Source organism: Struthio camelus, chromosome 7 (genome assembly GCF_040807025.1).
Source record: "Struthio camelus isolate bStrCam1 chromosome 7, bStrCam1.hap1, whole genome shotgun sequence".
NCBI lineage: Eukaryota > Metazoa > Chordata > Aves > Struthioniformes > Struthionidae > Struthio > Struthio camelus.
In genome coordinates this window covers 30,277,370-30,293,722 of record NC_090948.1, presented here as the reverse complement: position 1 = coordinate 30,293,722, position 16,353 = coordinate 30,277,370, and the positions used below count along the sequence as shown (strand labels likewise).

At 37.9% G+C, this 16,353-nt stretch overlaps 1 protein-coding gene and 1 long non-coding RNA gene across 4 annotated transcripts in view; both read left to right on the top strand.

Moving 5' to 3' along the window:
- The window catches only part of ZCCHC24 (zinc finger CCHC-type containing 24), a 123,234-nt gene that overhangs the window by 4,236 nt on the left and 102,645 nt on the right, over nt 1–16,353 (top strand). The window lies entirely within an intron of this gene.
- On the top strand, nt 4,207–15,888 carry LOC138067825 (uncharacterized). The gene is made up of 3 exons (XR_011142218.1): nt 4,207–5,958; nt 7,023–7,077; nt 7,230–15,888. It is a non-coding gene; the product is annotated as an uncharacterized lncRNA (long non-coding RNA).

The window sequence follows — 16,353 nt, the reverse complement described above, 5'->3', positions numbered from 1 at the left end:
GTACCAGGAAAAAAAGCAATAATAAAGGTTTAAACAGTACAGCAACAATGAATGTTTTGTTCCATATGCAAGACTCATTTTGCAGAACAGACCTGTTTTAAATAAAATTTTACTGCTGCATTTATTATCCTAGATATGAAACGAAAGCATGTTAGAACATTAAGATGCATTAAACTGGCTATTGAACTGAACTCCACCCTCATTATAGCACCATCCTTTAGAGCCAAGTATTTGAGGTTTTGTTGTGGGGCTGGTAACATGGGATTTAATGTATTTGAGACACAGCCAGGTAACTGTGGCTTTGTGTCACTGAGTAGTATAATTGAGAAACCTAGAATAAACCTAGAATAGTGCAGTAAATTCATACAGTATTTTTCTGTACTCACAATAGGCTTCCTACCAGAGCAATGCTGACTTTGATCAAAAAAGACAGCCACCAGTAACTAGAAATTACCATATTATACATATCAAATTGCTTCTTTGAATGAAGAGTCCCAATGCTTGTGCAGGCCAATATTTACACATGAGAAGGAGCCTATGCTTAATAAATTCTTTACCAATGTACAATACTCTACATGTTACTCCAAGAGAGGAATTCCTTCCAGAAATCTCTACAGTAGCCACTTTCTGGATCTAAAACAGGTATTATTTAGCAGCACAAATAACTACATGTGCTGCTGATTAGAAAATAATGACCATTTTTGAGGATTAGCTGCTGTATTTGACTCAGGGACTTATAGATCCATTCCATATAGGCAAGAGAGGAACTAATTGGGAAAGTGAGAACATGAGCTAGTTGGGTTTGCCACCGGAAGGCACGGATTCACTCATTCAGAAAACAGAATTTGGGAAATTAAAAGATTTGAAGAGTGCACTGTGGCAAATAATGCTCGAACTCCAGTGGAACAGAAGCAGGTCTGCTGCACTGGGGTCACTACTGTCTATCAGGCAGCTTCCCAGAGAAGAAAGGTTAGTATGACAAGGACAGTTGCAAGTTGATTTATTTTTTGGTTGATATGTAAGAACAGCAAAAAGTGTGGAGAGAAATGGTGCTCATACAGAAAATACACCAGACAAACTTGTTTTCCATCTGCCCTTCATAGAATTTTAGGAATATACACTAGCTAGATACTTTATGAAGAAAAGTTTTCTCTGTAATCTAGATTAACTAATTTGGATAATAAGATAAAAAACATTAAGTTTCACCATTCCTTTAGTATCTGAAGTATGTAGGGATTGCAATTGGCCCACCAAATTAACTGTTATATCTCTGAGAACAGCCACAAATAAAAGGCTCATAAGAGAAAACAAAACACCCTGGAGCAGGCTGCTCATTACCAATATGGTTCTAGGGCAAATACAACAGAACTGAGCATTAGCAGAAAGTGCCACATGCTCTAAAATATTTCTGATTCTCCTCATTTTCTGGTCTGTATTCATTATTAGTTATTCTAACACAGAACTGTGATCCACAGTGTTTAACATGCTAAACACTTCAGTAAGGACTTCTTGCTTCTCCACTGCAAGACAAAACAATCACAGTTGTTATCTCCTCTTATTTAAGAGTAGTTATGGACAGCTAGAGTAGCGCAGGATACAAGTTACCTGTAGTACATGAAGACAGGTTAAAATAATTTTAAAAATATTTTAATTTCTGTAGTTATTCTTCAAGAAAATGCAAGAGTAGCCTTTAGCACAACCATACTGTGGCTAGGACTATGAAGCATCAGATACGCTTCACAGGGTTGCTCCTGCAATAAGGTATACTTACTGGACAAAAGCAACAACAAGGTAGTCTGGCTCCTGGTTTCATTTGTCTTTCACTGCTCTTCTCCAAAGAGTCTTTGGATCTTAAATAAGAGCATATAGCCACTTGTCAAGGTAAAACAATTAGCTCTTTTAACTTTAACTTCTCCATTTACATATATTTAAACACTTAAAAATATGACAAGTTTGCACACAGGATCTAGCAACTTATTTTGACCTTCTCTTTAATTATTCAAGGTTTCTAAAATTTTTAGGGTCGTTTGCAAGTAATTTTAATAGATGTATACTACTAAGGATTTCACAAATATGAGAAAGAAGAACATAGACTGTGTATTGTGAAATAATTAAGTATTTAATCAGGACAACTGACTATAAATTACTCTTTTAATATATCCTTTAATAATAGCAATTATTATTTGATTTCCTCCTCCTCATTTTTCTCATTATTGTTCATGTAAGTACTAACATTTTAGAGCCCTGACCCTACTTCAATTTTATTGAAAAGGCAACAGTTCAACAGTTTCTGTTTGAGAAACTTCTGTACTCTGACTCATTTAAGAACAATTTTAGATGATTGGACATGTATATTACACTTTTGTGGCTATTTAAGGCAACAGTAAACACATTTCAAATTGCTTTTCAAGGAGTTAAATATCAATACAGGTATATTCTTCCTTCTGCCTCCTCCCCAGGTGTGAATGTTTTCCTGTGGTTCTACAAATAATATTTGAAGGAAAGAAAAACAACATATGTTTCCTTCTCTTTCCTTGTCACAGAAATGGGGAAACTGACTACACAGGTGAACGAAAGAAACTGGCGCAATGCTGCTAAACTCATAAAGCAATCAAGCTAAAAATTTTAGGTTTTAATCAGTCAATTCTAAGACACCTACCTGCTACTGCTAACAGTAACAGCTGTAGGTAAAAAGAGATTCAAGGAAGGAGTGCGTTTAAAGTTGAGAGGTTCCTTGTAAGTCTTTGCTGTCAGTATGCCTAGAAACGCTGACTCTAGCCTTCAAAACTGGATTCTATATACACTAAACACAATGTACCTAGGTACTCCCATTATTTGTATGCATTTCTTCTTGCAGTGGACCTCATAAGGGATTCCAACAAACTGAATCTGTTAATCTGGAGACTTTTGGAGTCTTTATGTACTTTTGGAGGTCTTAGCAGTGTCAACTGGTCTCCTACCTAGCAAACTCTAGAGCCATTTTGAAGATACTGCCTCAGCACGGGAAGCACGGCTTCCACAGCCCAGTCAGTATTCTGGACTCAGAAGGTCCCAGATCCTATTACAGCTGTTTGAGCTAACAACTATTCTATTTTCCAATTCCAGTTTGCCATGTGTTTTAAGATGCAAAATTCAAATGAGTATTAATAGGGGTTTTAAGTCTAGAATCCTTCTTTTTTGCCCTCTGTTCTTATTTCTGCATCTGTGTTCTCCTGTTTTGCTGCTTCTGTCTCTGGAAAACACCCTCTTTTGCTGAGGGGAAAAAAAAAAAAACATCCATGAAAGTGCCATATGAAGTTGAGTTTGAGAATAAGATCTACATTTTATCTAAGAATTTGGAAACTCAAGTGATCAAACAACAAGCTGCACTACTCCATTTGTATTCCCAAGGCACTGCTTTAGAGTTTTTTACTCTCTAGGATTAAAACCTTTTTAAAAAGTGCACTGTACCACATACAGTAGATATCCTCATTCCTCACACTGAGGCTGGATTAACTAAGAGGAATTTGATTACAGAAGGCAATATGCAAGAGCCAAGTTTTGGTTCTCTTACTCAAGCAAATACTCTAACGAAAAACAATTGAATTGCTTTTACTGGGAATTACTTACCTGAGTAAGAACAGCAGAAATCTCTCAATACTAAACTCTGATGATGTATTGAAGTTACTCCAATTACCAGGACCTTTCTTCTGTTACCTACCCACACCTGAAACAAACGCTGCCGTAGATCTGTAGCACACCTGCTCTATATTTAACTTTAACTAGTTCAAACATTATTTACAGTTGGGCTTTTATAACATGACACCAAAAATATTTTCCACATAGTCTTTTGTAGCCACTTGGTATCACATCGAAGGCTGAACCATGTTTGAAAAAGCTAGAAAGAGCTAGAATATTAATTGTTAAACCTATTTCAGGTCTTCTGGAAAAAAGAAATGGGCCTACTGCTTTACCGTTGGTTTCTTTTTAATAGTTCAAAAAAAGGCTAGCAATAGAAAATAGGCCAGTTGTATGTTATTGGACCTGATTGGTCCAAAATTATTGCCAACTATTACAAATCACTTGAGATCTTGTATTTATGCAAACTCCTAATTGAGAAGAGCACTGACATTAACTTTCTTTCTCAGACAGTACTTAGAAAATTGTAACCAGAGGCAAAACCATGTTGAACTCTTACTATAATTCTATTTTACACATACAGTTTTCAGTTATGATCATCTTATACATTTGCAGTGTCTTCCATTCCAAAGGATGATGTAGCCATGTGCTGGGCAATGGTTTTTCATTCCCTTTTCCTTTGCTATGTAGACACAGACTCAGTTGTTCAGACCAGAAAAGTTCATCCTTCTCCAATGAACTGCACAAACCATCAGACAGGCAAGTCTGACTTCAGTCAAGATATTCTTTCATGGAGTGTATGTAACGAATAGATAATCAAAAAGTATATTAAACTGTGGTCTTATCCAAAAACCAAGGAAAATTCTCCCAAGTTTTTTTTTTTTTTTATTTGATTTGGGGTATATTGAGAGTTGTGTGGGCTAGATAGCAGACTTTCTTTTAAACTTCTATTGCATAAGGAAGAGAATCATCGCTAAAAGATCTCACTATTGACAGTCACTAGATCAGAAGTAATACAAAGAAATGTTTTTTAGTTTGGAGTTTAAGTGGGCAGTAAAACGTGTCTGAAACCTGATTTAAGTGATATTTAAATCTAAGACCAGAGGATTTTTTTCAAACCACTTTAAGAAACATAAAAAACAACCGTGCAGAAAGATCCAGGTACAGATATTACAAAGCTAATAATACAATGCCGATAAGATGTATTTGCTTAGAAACAAAAGCAAATATATTCTGTTATCAAAACTAAATGTATACATATAAACATTGCCTAAAAAGTGTTACTAGATATTCCCTTAAAGCCTCTGAACAGTTTTGTGAAATGTAACGGTTAATATTTGTACCTCTCCTCAGTTTCCTTTTCCTAGGAAAATCACCAGCAACCTGATGCCCATTTTGCCGCTCTCTGGAATTGCCCTTTTAGAAAGCCACAATGAAATGATTAAATTAAATGGAAAGAATATAAATCTTTGTTCCTTTGCAGTTTCCTTCAGTTACTTTCTGGGTTCCAGAGAAGTTAGAACGGATCAAAGAAACAGAATAACTATTCAAATCTTGCAGTAATTCTAACATAATTCAAACAGACAGTATTTCATAAGTGTCCCAGCTTAGATCAGTTCTTTTCTGCTGGAGGTCAGTTTTTGTTCTCAGAAATGTTACAATCAGTAATCTACTAATAGTAGAACATAAAATTATAGAAAGAATCATCTGGGGAAAGTAGAATAAAATATAGGGATATGAGGTTTTTTTTTGTTTGTTTCTTATTTGCTATGTCCTTCATTATCTAGCCTGAAAAAGAGGTATTTTCTACACTTGAAGATAATATTCAGCTTTCCCAGGCCAGCACAGTTGTTTTGAGTTTTGGTGGTTTATAAGTTATCACATTTTAACATCACAAGCCTAACCCGTTATTTTTTAGCATGGACTTTGGTCTAAGCAAATGCTAACATATCTAATACTTTGAACAGGTAGAGTTTTAAAAAGTCTGTTGTACACTCATTTTGTTTACTACCCACTGTAAACTGCTATTGGTACAAGAACTGTTGCATGCTCTTCTAAAACCTGTATCTTAGGAAACATGTTTTCTTGTTTCTAGAGATTTAGTTTGAAGATAAGCAAATACCCTCATGACCCTCCGAAATTCTTTGGGGTTGGTAGCTCTCGCTGCCATATCCAAAGCAGAAATATATTGCTGCTCTGTTAAATGACTACCGACACCTTCTCTCTGCACATGGCAAGATCCGGTGGCTCTTTTGAATGAACACAAGAGCAATACTCTAGAAGGAGCTCAGGAGTCTTGAAATCTGTATTTACCTCTCATCCATCAAACATCCAACCAAGGTAACATTTCGAAGGGATCACCTTGCTCCCAGAGGTCTCTTTTGCCAACTTTGGAGTTCCAGGTTTCTAAACTCATTCAAGATCATAGAAGGGAAGCAGAAAAAGTTTGGGAAGAGGTGCCTCTATTTCTTCACACTAAGCCAGCCTGCTAGGCAACTATATATGCATATTCATTAGGACTGTGGATACCTGTGATTGCATGGAAAGCAAAGGAAATATCCTATAGTTATTGCATCTTGAAGAAGGGGAAATTAGCAAGGGTTCTTAAGAGAACAGGGTCTGAACATCAGAGGTCCTTGAAATATAGATGTATTCTTATATCCACCTTTCTCCAATATACATTGCAATTTAAATTAATAGAATAATAGATTCATTCCTCTAACAGACCCAAGCTGGAAAAAAAAAATCTTAAATCTACTTGAAACCAGATTACTCCTTACTAAATTGTTATCTTCTAATTTATCTGAAGCAGATTGTGAAGTCTCAGGCTTACTTGCTTAGATCACACTTGAAGCTATCATATTTGATTAAGAGGGTGGCTATAGATGCAGATAAACCTGTCTATAACTATCTAAAACTCTTGTGGAGTCACAAGATAAAAGCTCCAGCTGATAATTTAATACATGGAAAACATTTATTTTCTTCACTATATTCAATTTAATAGAAGTTCTTGTCTTCTCATGGGTGCAGGAACTGGGGCCCTAAGAACATTGTGAGGGGCCCGTTCCGGGCAGATGATATATTGCTTCTACCTCTGACAGTGACCTTAGCTTTGCCTCCTTTAAACTTTGGCAGCCATTGTAGAGGTGTCTGTGCCAAGAAGGCATTACTGAATGTAAACGATGTAAACAAAACTATCTCAGACATAAAATTCTATATAACCCAAAATGAACATTTCTTAGCAAAATCTTTTATCTTTTGAGAGCTGCACAGTAGGAAAATGCTTTTTTAAGTGTGTCTTGAACAGGCACATATCTATTTCCGGGTGTTATTTTTCTTATGTGTGGAGTGTCAAAAGACCCACCAAATGAAAGGAAACCTGACTCTTGTTTTTCAAACTGTAGGTCAGATTGAGACAAGATTTCCTGCAGGAAACAGAGATGTTAACAGAATGTGGCTGTGAGTACTAAAGTGCAGGGGGTCAAAATATGTCCATCCGCCTCTCCCCTAACCTTATGCTGTATAAACTTCATAACCTGCTATCTCCTCTCTATCCAAGCACCCTGACTTGACACCCACAAAACATTATGCTTGTTTTTCAATAACATTAGGTGGCACTCGGATTAAGCTGTCTGGTAGAGGCCTTCCCCACCCCCAACCTGAGCTCTTTCTTAAGAAGGTCAGAGAGGTGAGTGGTCTGCAGCTTGGGGGAGATTCAGCTGCAGGCGGTCCAGGGACAGAGAAATGAAAGCTCCTATGGGGATGTGTTAAAGTAATTTGCAATGTGAATGGTCTCCCTTGTCCCTAATATAGTGCTCATGTGTTAGAGCTTCTCTTTAGCATAAGTGGGCAGTTGTTTAGCATTTAGCAGATGAGAAGGATCCCTGCAGAGCTTGGTACAAGATTTAGGAAGTTCCTCCAACACTGCACACCTTTGACCAGATGAAATCTCTCTCCTCTCCTTTCCCACCTTCTTTCCACGTCCACCACTAAAGGCTTTTTTTGTGAGATCCCTGTATATTGTGTAAAATGAATGCTCCTACTGAAACAGTGAAGTCCGCATTGGAAACTTTTGATCAAAATTTTAAAGCTCAGCAAATTTAAAGTGAGGTCAGATGGTGACATGCATTTGGTGGCATGCATTGTTCCTGCACCTTTGCATGAATTGAAGGTACATAAATCATACACAGAGTACTGCTGCACCCACTCACAATCATACACAGAGAACTGCTGCACCCACTCACTGCTCCGCAGCAGCTCAGTGATGATAAGCAAACTACACTTTGAAAAGCCTCGGCTAGTCAAGTTGATAGATCTAGAATCAGTAGATTAAATAGATCTGTTCAACAGAATAGAAGGTTCATTGCCCTGCTACTGACTTGCTTCACAGCTACAGACAAGTCATTCCACATTCATAAAGTCTCCTCAAGATACCTTTTATTTGAATGGAGAGTTCCAGAGTCCCTTATTTGAAAATGTTTAGAAGTAGACATTAATGTAAGCACATATTTACCTAAAACTCCATTGAGAAGGATGAATTAAGGTATATTTGGCTAATCTAACTAGCCAAGAATGTATGACTCAATCTATATTTACCTACATTTTTAAGTGAGGCACTTAAGTAATTCACGTTTTCTTGAAGTTAGCCTAATGATCAAATTTTTTTGACGATCAACTTAAACATCGACTTCAGAAGGAAATAGAAATCCATGTCTCCCGACCCCCTGGCAAAAGTTTTCCTCACTGATTGATGAGTTTTACCTGTACTTTTCCAATGATCTAATTTCACTAAATAATCTTTTAAATTATAGATACTTTTACAGAAAACGATTAGTTTATCAGAAGAGTAAAACAGATGTACACCATACAGGATCAGATTTTGAGGTTTTCCAGTTTGGCCTTGGTTATTGAATTTCTCTAACTCATTCAAACTAATACAACTGATTTATGTCAGTATTTTCATTTAATCCCTTTATTTTCAGAAGACTTTTGGGTTGGCCATAAACATTGATTCTGCATTGGAAGTTTTCTTGGGAAAAAGAAAGGAAAAGAATTGTGATCATTTATAAGAAGTGGAACACAAAAAAGGCACAGATTTGAAATGCTGTGCTCCAAACGTGGTTACCTTCAGGTACAACTATTCTGTTTTCATACCTGTAGCCTGACCCCACACATAAACCCCATGTCAGAAACAGCTGCCAGGGGACTATCAGGAAAGAGGAGGTAGGTCCTGGGGGTAAATTTTGTATAATAGCATGCACAAGCCACTGAATCACTGTTTTGGTAGTTTCAGATTCCCTCCTCCCTGCACCTTCACCCCCTTGACATGAAAATAGTAAAGGAAACCGGGTGAGGGCAATAACTTGTCTATCCTACTGTTTCATTCATGACATGGCACAGCCACTTATTTAGTTCTTATCTGCATGAAAATCCAGACTGATAAACAACTTCAACACCTTTTGACATTTCAGTGCAGGGCTAATAATTAGCATGGGTAGTCTGGTTACCATCACATGCACATCACAGACTTGAGACTGTTCATAATTTACAGAATATGGAGACCTTACTTTTTCACACTGCTGACGGGGGAACCCAACAACTTTATCTAGCAAACTTCAAACAGCTAGGATGCCTGCTAACGTAAACTTAACTCTGGAAGTTAAGACTGTGCTTTGTTTTTGTTTGCTTTATTTTATTGGCAACGTACTAAAGCAAAAGTAACTCATCAAAGATTCTTTGCTCATTGCTTTTCAATTACAGCCTATTTCATGTTTTGGAAGAATTGATGACTGGACTGTATTATAGCAATACTGAAGCGCTACAGGACCTCACTTCAGTATATGGAATTAAATCAAACGTGCAGAGAACCACCAGCAGAAGTCATACTAACATAGCTTGAACAGATTATTTTCCAAAACTTCAGGGATACTTTTAAACAGCTGTAAATGGGGAAAGTTTTTCCAGTATTGGATGTTCTTTTCTTTTTTCCTCTCCTTTTTTTTTTTTTTTTTAAATGTTAGTCCACTGGATTTCAAGTGGAAGAGTCACAATAACGATACTACTTCCAATGGAAAATTATCCTGCTAACCTGGAGTAGTCACCTCTGCTGATTTTAATATTAAATCCTTTCACTAGCAGGAACAATTAAGAAATGGACATCTGTGACAAGGGATACTATGCACAGAATCCAACACTATGAGAGAATTATATGACCATTTCTGTCCAGTTTTAGCTATTACATTTGGGTTTAAACAGCAGTTGACTTCAAATAGGGCAAAAAGTTGCATTTCCTTCATGCTCATATGCCCAGTATGGACGTGATCCGCTTTACTCTCTTTTATCTCCTCAAGAATGAAATTAAGAGTCAGGTCCCTCTCATCCCTCCTCCATCACTGCACACTCAGGCTGTGACACCAGGTAAAAAGGAAGTGCTTCTGACTGTGCTACTGAAACAATAGTGGTACTTCTACACTGCCAAATGAAGGTGCAGGGGTTTTCAGTGGGTTTAATGTTCCCAGCCTGAAGACAGGACTTTGTCCTGGCAGCAGTGCAGTGGAGCTTCCATAGTCTGGTGTCCAGTTTTCAATTCCCTTTGCTCAGCCAAATCATTGCTTCATAGAAGCTTTATCTCTCATGCTGCAATATAACTTGCTCAGAGTCCCCTTTCCCCTAGTTTATTCATTTTCTTTCAAAGGTCGTCTTCTGTCCCTGCTACCTTGGCTGTCAGGACAGCTCTGATTATCATTTAGCAATGTCAATTCCAAAAGAGACTTTCCTTAAACTGGGTTTAGTTACAATAGGAAAAATAGGCAAAACTGTTTGGTAGCCCAAGTGCAGTTGCCCATGAACAGCTGTCCATATGAGAGAAGCCAACATCCCACTGACACTAATTGATCCACTTGTTAACAGCCTCAGAAGATGAGTCCAGCACTGATTAAGCATAAAGGCTGAAGAGAAGTATCTCTAGAAGTGACCCTCTAGGCCAGATTTGAGAGCTATTAGAAAAAAAAAAGAGAGGGAAGCAAACTCATTCTTCAGAGAAGATTTAGAAAAAAGAAATCCATATTGCCAGTAGCCTAGGACCTTTTCACATTTGGTTGGGGGAAGAGGGGGACATTATTGTCAATAGATGTCTTTTAACTCTATCTTTTAACTATTGCAAACAAACTTGGTACTGGGATACGATCAAAAAGAATAAGTACTTTTTTTAGCTTAGCTGCATTTGTTGTTCATCATTCCATGAGTTGTGTAAACAAACAGCATGGTTGCCAGCCTCCTGTTTCATTTCATTTCCTTCAACTAAGGACGTTCATTGAAAGGCAGGAGTTTCCAAATGTAAGCCACATCTGTGGATATTTTGAAGTTATTTCAGAAAAATACTTATTAGTATCATTGTTGACAACAGTAACGTATTTGGAATAAGAGATCTAAGCAACTTACCTTCTGTCTTGGGCATTGGGTCACCTGTTTAACAATCAGAACAGCTAAGTGTTCTCTTTTCTTTGCTAGACCCATTCAGTTGCTATATGCTCATAAATGAATCACAGTAGGCTGGGAAGTCTAAGATTAACAATATTCACAAGTAAAAAATGGAATCCATTTAAGATATATGATCACTCTTCTAAGAGGTCTATGAATAGTTCTTCTCATTTAGGGTTCTTCTTGAATTTCATCCTCCTGAAGTATATTTCATGAGGAGTACTTCAGCATGAGATGACTTCTGCGGAACAGCTACTGTAGAGGAAGTAGCTGTGAAAGCATCCTCTCGTTTGCTCTTGTGAGTCAATCCTGAGGCAAGAAAGGTAGTCAATTCAGTCTGTGCAGTCTTTAACCTCTTTCAACAAGACTTCAGAAAAGCAGAAGCAGTAAAAAGACTTGGTCTCTGAGAGCTATCCTGCATGATACCAACTGGCATCACCTATTTTCTTTCTTCTTGATACATAGTATTATAACACTGAATTGGACTAGACTGACTGGAAATTCTGGAAAGTTCTTTTTTTTTATTTTTTTCCCTTAATTTTGAACTGCTGAGATATCATTTGTGGATATCAACGTGTAGTTTCTTTTTTGGCGGGGAGTGGGAGATGTCTTCAAAGTTTACTTCTGAAATAAAAATAAACCAAAGAACCCCAGGAATGCCAAACAAATGGACTGCCCACACACAGCCTATCAATAACCACTTCAAGCAGCACAGGTCATTCCAGCTTCAAGTAACTAGTGGAGCCCCAACCATTACCTTAAGGGTATACCAGGCACTAACTGAACTTAACTCAGAAACTTGCTTATCCAGGCAATCCTCTATATTTCCAATCCCATGCCTAAAAGATTTACTTCTGATCTCCTATAAATCTTAATAGCAAGGTGCCATTCCCGCATAAGCGGGATGTTATCACTAGCAGTTAAAATAGCAGTTTTAAACCAAAGTTCTGGAAAATAGGTAATCCTGCCCAACACCTTTGGGCAGAATTAAATGTTGGCATAATAGAGTTGCTATTATGCTATCCGTGCTTTCTTTTCTTCATTAAAAATACCTTTAGAGCTAAAGCAATAGCAATACTAGTTCCCAGTGGTTTTTGAAAGGAAGACTTATCACTCATTTATTAAAGCCTTTGATTGCATCATCATATTTCTAATAGTACCCTGGTCTTTATTTTTAAGATTATCCCATCTCTAAAAAAAAGAAACTGAAGAGTTTGGCACATCATTCCCAAAAGCTGTCTCTGAAAGGGCATTTGCCAGATCATTCACATAACTAGGAGTTTCTTACCTGTGAGTTAGACACTGGAACTCTTAAGTCACTCACATATGTTACCCAGCTGGTAATCAGAGTAATGAAGCTATACAAGACAATAGCTGCCTCTTTTGCAAAGGACCACACTGTAACCTTACTGTTTACATACCCTTAAACTGGAAACATTTAGCAAACAAATAACAAGAGAAGCCTTACTTTCCAACACTTCCAACAGATACATTTTAAAAAACATACCGAGTGGAGAGGTTACCTTTTAAAAACGCATAACAGATTTTCAGTTTAGTTCCCATTCAACTATATGCATTTCACAGAGAGAAAAGAAACATAAACTTACATATTAACTAAAACTTCCCATTAAGCCAATTTCTTAGTTTTACTACTAGCTCCCCCATCCTGCTAGTAAGGCAAGATAAGGAAATCCTGAATTCATTGCAGCTGGCCCTATGAGCCTTGCAATTAGGACCTACAGTGTGGTCTTCCTGCTCCGCGAGAGGATTAACCCTTTCACTGCCAACTTCTGTCCTGCCCTACCAATGGGCGGTATTGTTTGTGGTGACTGAAAAGTGTTAACGTTCTTTCTAAAGGAACAGGTTGGCTTTGCACACTGTGAACGTGGAGTCTTTCCTTTGGGTGAAATTCCTCACAGGAGCGGTCTCCCTGACATCTCACAGATGTTTACCAATAAGCTGAAGTTCAGAATGAGTCAGAACGCAGTTCCCTTTTCCTATTTTCCTTTCTACTGTCATCTCCATAAGACCATCGACATTCTTCCTGTCACTCTGATCACTACATAGACATCCCTTTTGAGTGTGAAGCTAATTCAGAGTTTTTGTTCAAAACCCTCCTTAAAACTCCTGTTAACAGCTGTGCAAAAACTCAGCAAAGGTTAAATTGCTGATTTGCTCAAACAAGTGCCCCAGCCGTAGAATGCTGTTTTGTGTATCTTGGCAATATTCATCCCTTGTCTTCTACAAGGCATGAAAAGATGAAAAGTGACTAAATCACCGTTTGCTTTCACCAGATTCATTGCATTTTTCTGGGCTTTTGCTAGTTGATTCCAGGGGCCAGGAAGAATTTTACCACTACCACTTTTATTATATAATTCGGTTTTTGGAACAGCTTTTTTTCCTCACCTCTAAAGAATTGGAGATTTCCACAGCTAGAGACAGGATGTAACACAGCTTGCACTGGTGCTCTTAATAGTATCTTTCAAGTGCCAGATTGATGTGTTTTTCACATTGACTCAGAGTTAAACTGATTTAAGATCATTTTCCAGGTCAGACTGGCAGGACCTGCTGAAGGAGTTTGCCTGACTCTATGCTGGGAGGGATGGGCTACATCTTGGAATTGTCTGGGAATTTTCCCTAATAAATTCATTGTTCTTTGAAGCATCCATGTTAATGGATGTGTAACATTCTGCTTTCTTCTTCTGGCATGTTATATTTGGAGCTCTTCCTGTTTTAACGTTGGACCTGAAGATGATTATGGGGAAGTGTTTCATGGTGGTGTGTGTATACTGGAAGTTTTGGTGCGTCCAACATGGACCATGTGTGCGTCCATGGCACACATACCTACCCTGCCAGCTGAACCAGGTGACCACTTTCAGACCCATGTCTTACGCTTAGGCCATAAGACCTTTGCTGGCAGCCAAGACTATGGTTTTGTGTTAGCACAGCATATAGTCTGATGGGATCCTGCTTGTGGTAAGACTTTTGGTTGCCATGATTTAAACAAACAGAAGTTTGTGAAGAAGGTTCGCTGACAGAGTGGCCAAACTGTGGTCTTTACAACCCTTAAACATTTCCCTATTGATCTGGAACATGCCAAGGAGGGTTGGTGTGGGAGTGAATTATGTAATATCCAGTCATGGTGCTGAATTGCTCACTTGTAAGGAGGTAATAGCTAAATGTAAAGGATATAAAGAAGAAAATAGTCACCACTGCAAACCGTAAGTCCAATATAAAGCCCACAGCAGACAACAGACAGATACTTGTTTTGTTTTGGTTTGATTTTTTCCTCTGACTGGTCGCTGGGTTGGGCCTGAGGGCAGAAATGTCTTGCAGGCTGGAGAGGGGGGGAGTTGCATATTCTCCATCCCCAGGGAATGTTGTAGATTTCTGCAAAATGTAAAGAATTTAGATTTTCACATGTTTGGTAAAAATGGGATAATAATAGGGAATTTGCAATGTTACTGAAGCGTTTAATGCATGCAAAGTACTTTAAGAATCTCCTCAAAACAGGCTCTCTTAAAATGCAAAATTTTGTATTATTCCAAGTATATGTAAGAGAAAGTGGCTCACAGGGAGAGAAGAACTTCTTGAAGATACTACTTTGGCATCCATAGCGCTTCTCCTTCCTTTTACCAATCTGGTGCCAAGAATTTTTCATTCCAATAGCATCCAATAAATCCTAGAAAATAAATTCCAGTGACTCTTGGAGGAATCTTTAGTGACTTGATGGCTAAAGCAGTTAAAACCTTTTAGTCAGTTTTTGCAATAGCTTTTACATTTAAAAGGTAGAGGCTTAACACCTGAAACAAAGGGACTGGTTCTCCTCTCAGCAGCTGTAACGTCCTGAACCAGCACAGATCTGTATCTACACTATGCTGGAGTATAATGATGGGGATTTCAGTGCCAGAACACGTGTGAAGTTCCGACTAAGATCACACACACTCTGCTCAGCTTCTTGTAAATAGAGAACATGGTCTATTCTGTTTCCCAAAGGGGATGGAGAGAATTATAGTGACTTTTCGGGGTCAAACAGCGGGTCAATGGGAAAGTCAGAGTATGGTTTGGGGCTCCTGACTACCGCTCTGTGGCCCTTAGAATTGATCCTGCTGTCATGCACCAGCTTCAGCTTTGTAAGAGGGATCAGTGGAGCTCAGCAGGGTGTGTTTAACTGTTGTGTGGATAAGTGAAGAAGATTATCTGTATGGCAGTGGCCACTTAAGACTAAATTTTTTTTAAAGTTTATGCCATCCACAGCAGGCTAAGAGTCAACAATAGTTAGGAAACACCCAGGCAGTTGTGTGTAGGGCTTTCATATGATACTTTCTGTACGTGACTGTTACCCAAAAACCACATTCACTGTACAGACATCCTGCATAATTGAGGTCTCTGAGGTAAACATAATTCCATTTCAGATTTATTTCACAAACTCTCTAAATCAATTTCTATCTATATCTTCAGTATTTCTATATAACTTATATAAAAACCCCAATGCAATATATGGACTTAATAGCATTGAAAAACAAGGTCTCCATTTAGGCACAGATTAGACCTCTTCTAACCTCACTTTCCTGCAAATGAGCAGTAACTCTCTGATGCTGGTGGAATTACATGAGTATAGCATTATTATCAGAGATATATCAGACCTAAGATAGAAACAGTTCCCTGTGAAATGTGTCCCATCATTTGAGGGTGAAAAGAACTGTTTATGATTGGATCAGTTTCTACAGCAATTCATTAGCATGTTAAAAAAAATAAAGAAAAGAGAAAGCTGATAAGATACTATTTACTTTTTAAAATTCTATTGCACAGTTTCTGTTGAGCCTGAAGACATTAAAGAGAATGACTACTTGTTATCTCCATTAAGATAATTAGCTATGTAGGTGGTTATGGGTTTTCTGCTATTCTAAAACTTCAGAATGGCAAATTAGGCGCTCCGGATTTTGATTTGCAGTTTGAGAGAGTGAAGATCTTATAGAGATGAGGCACAAAAACTAGGTATTTACCATTTGTCAGGAAATGTTTAAATCACAGCAAGTTTCCCCCAGGAAGGTGTAGATCTAGATGTTTCCTCTTACTGTTTGAACTCTGTGTTGACCGTCTCTCTGATCAGATTGGAAATTAAAAATTACTTTACATTTTCCTTGGTGTTCTTTTCCTTTCCCTGACTTCAGTATTGTTCTTGTAAATAGCTTTGGACACAAAAACGTTCCTTTTTGTGGCTTGGTCTTTCAGCTTTTTGCCTGCACGTTCTAA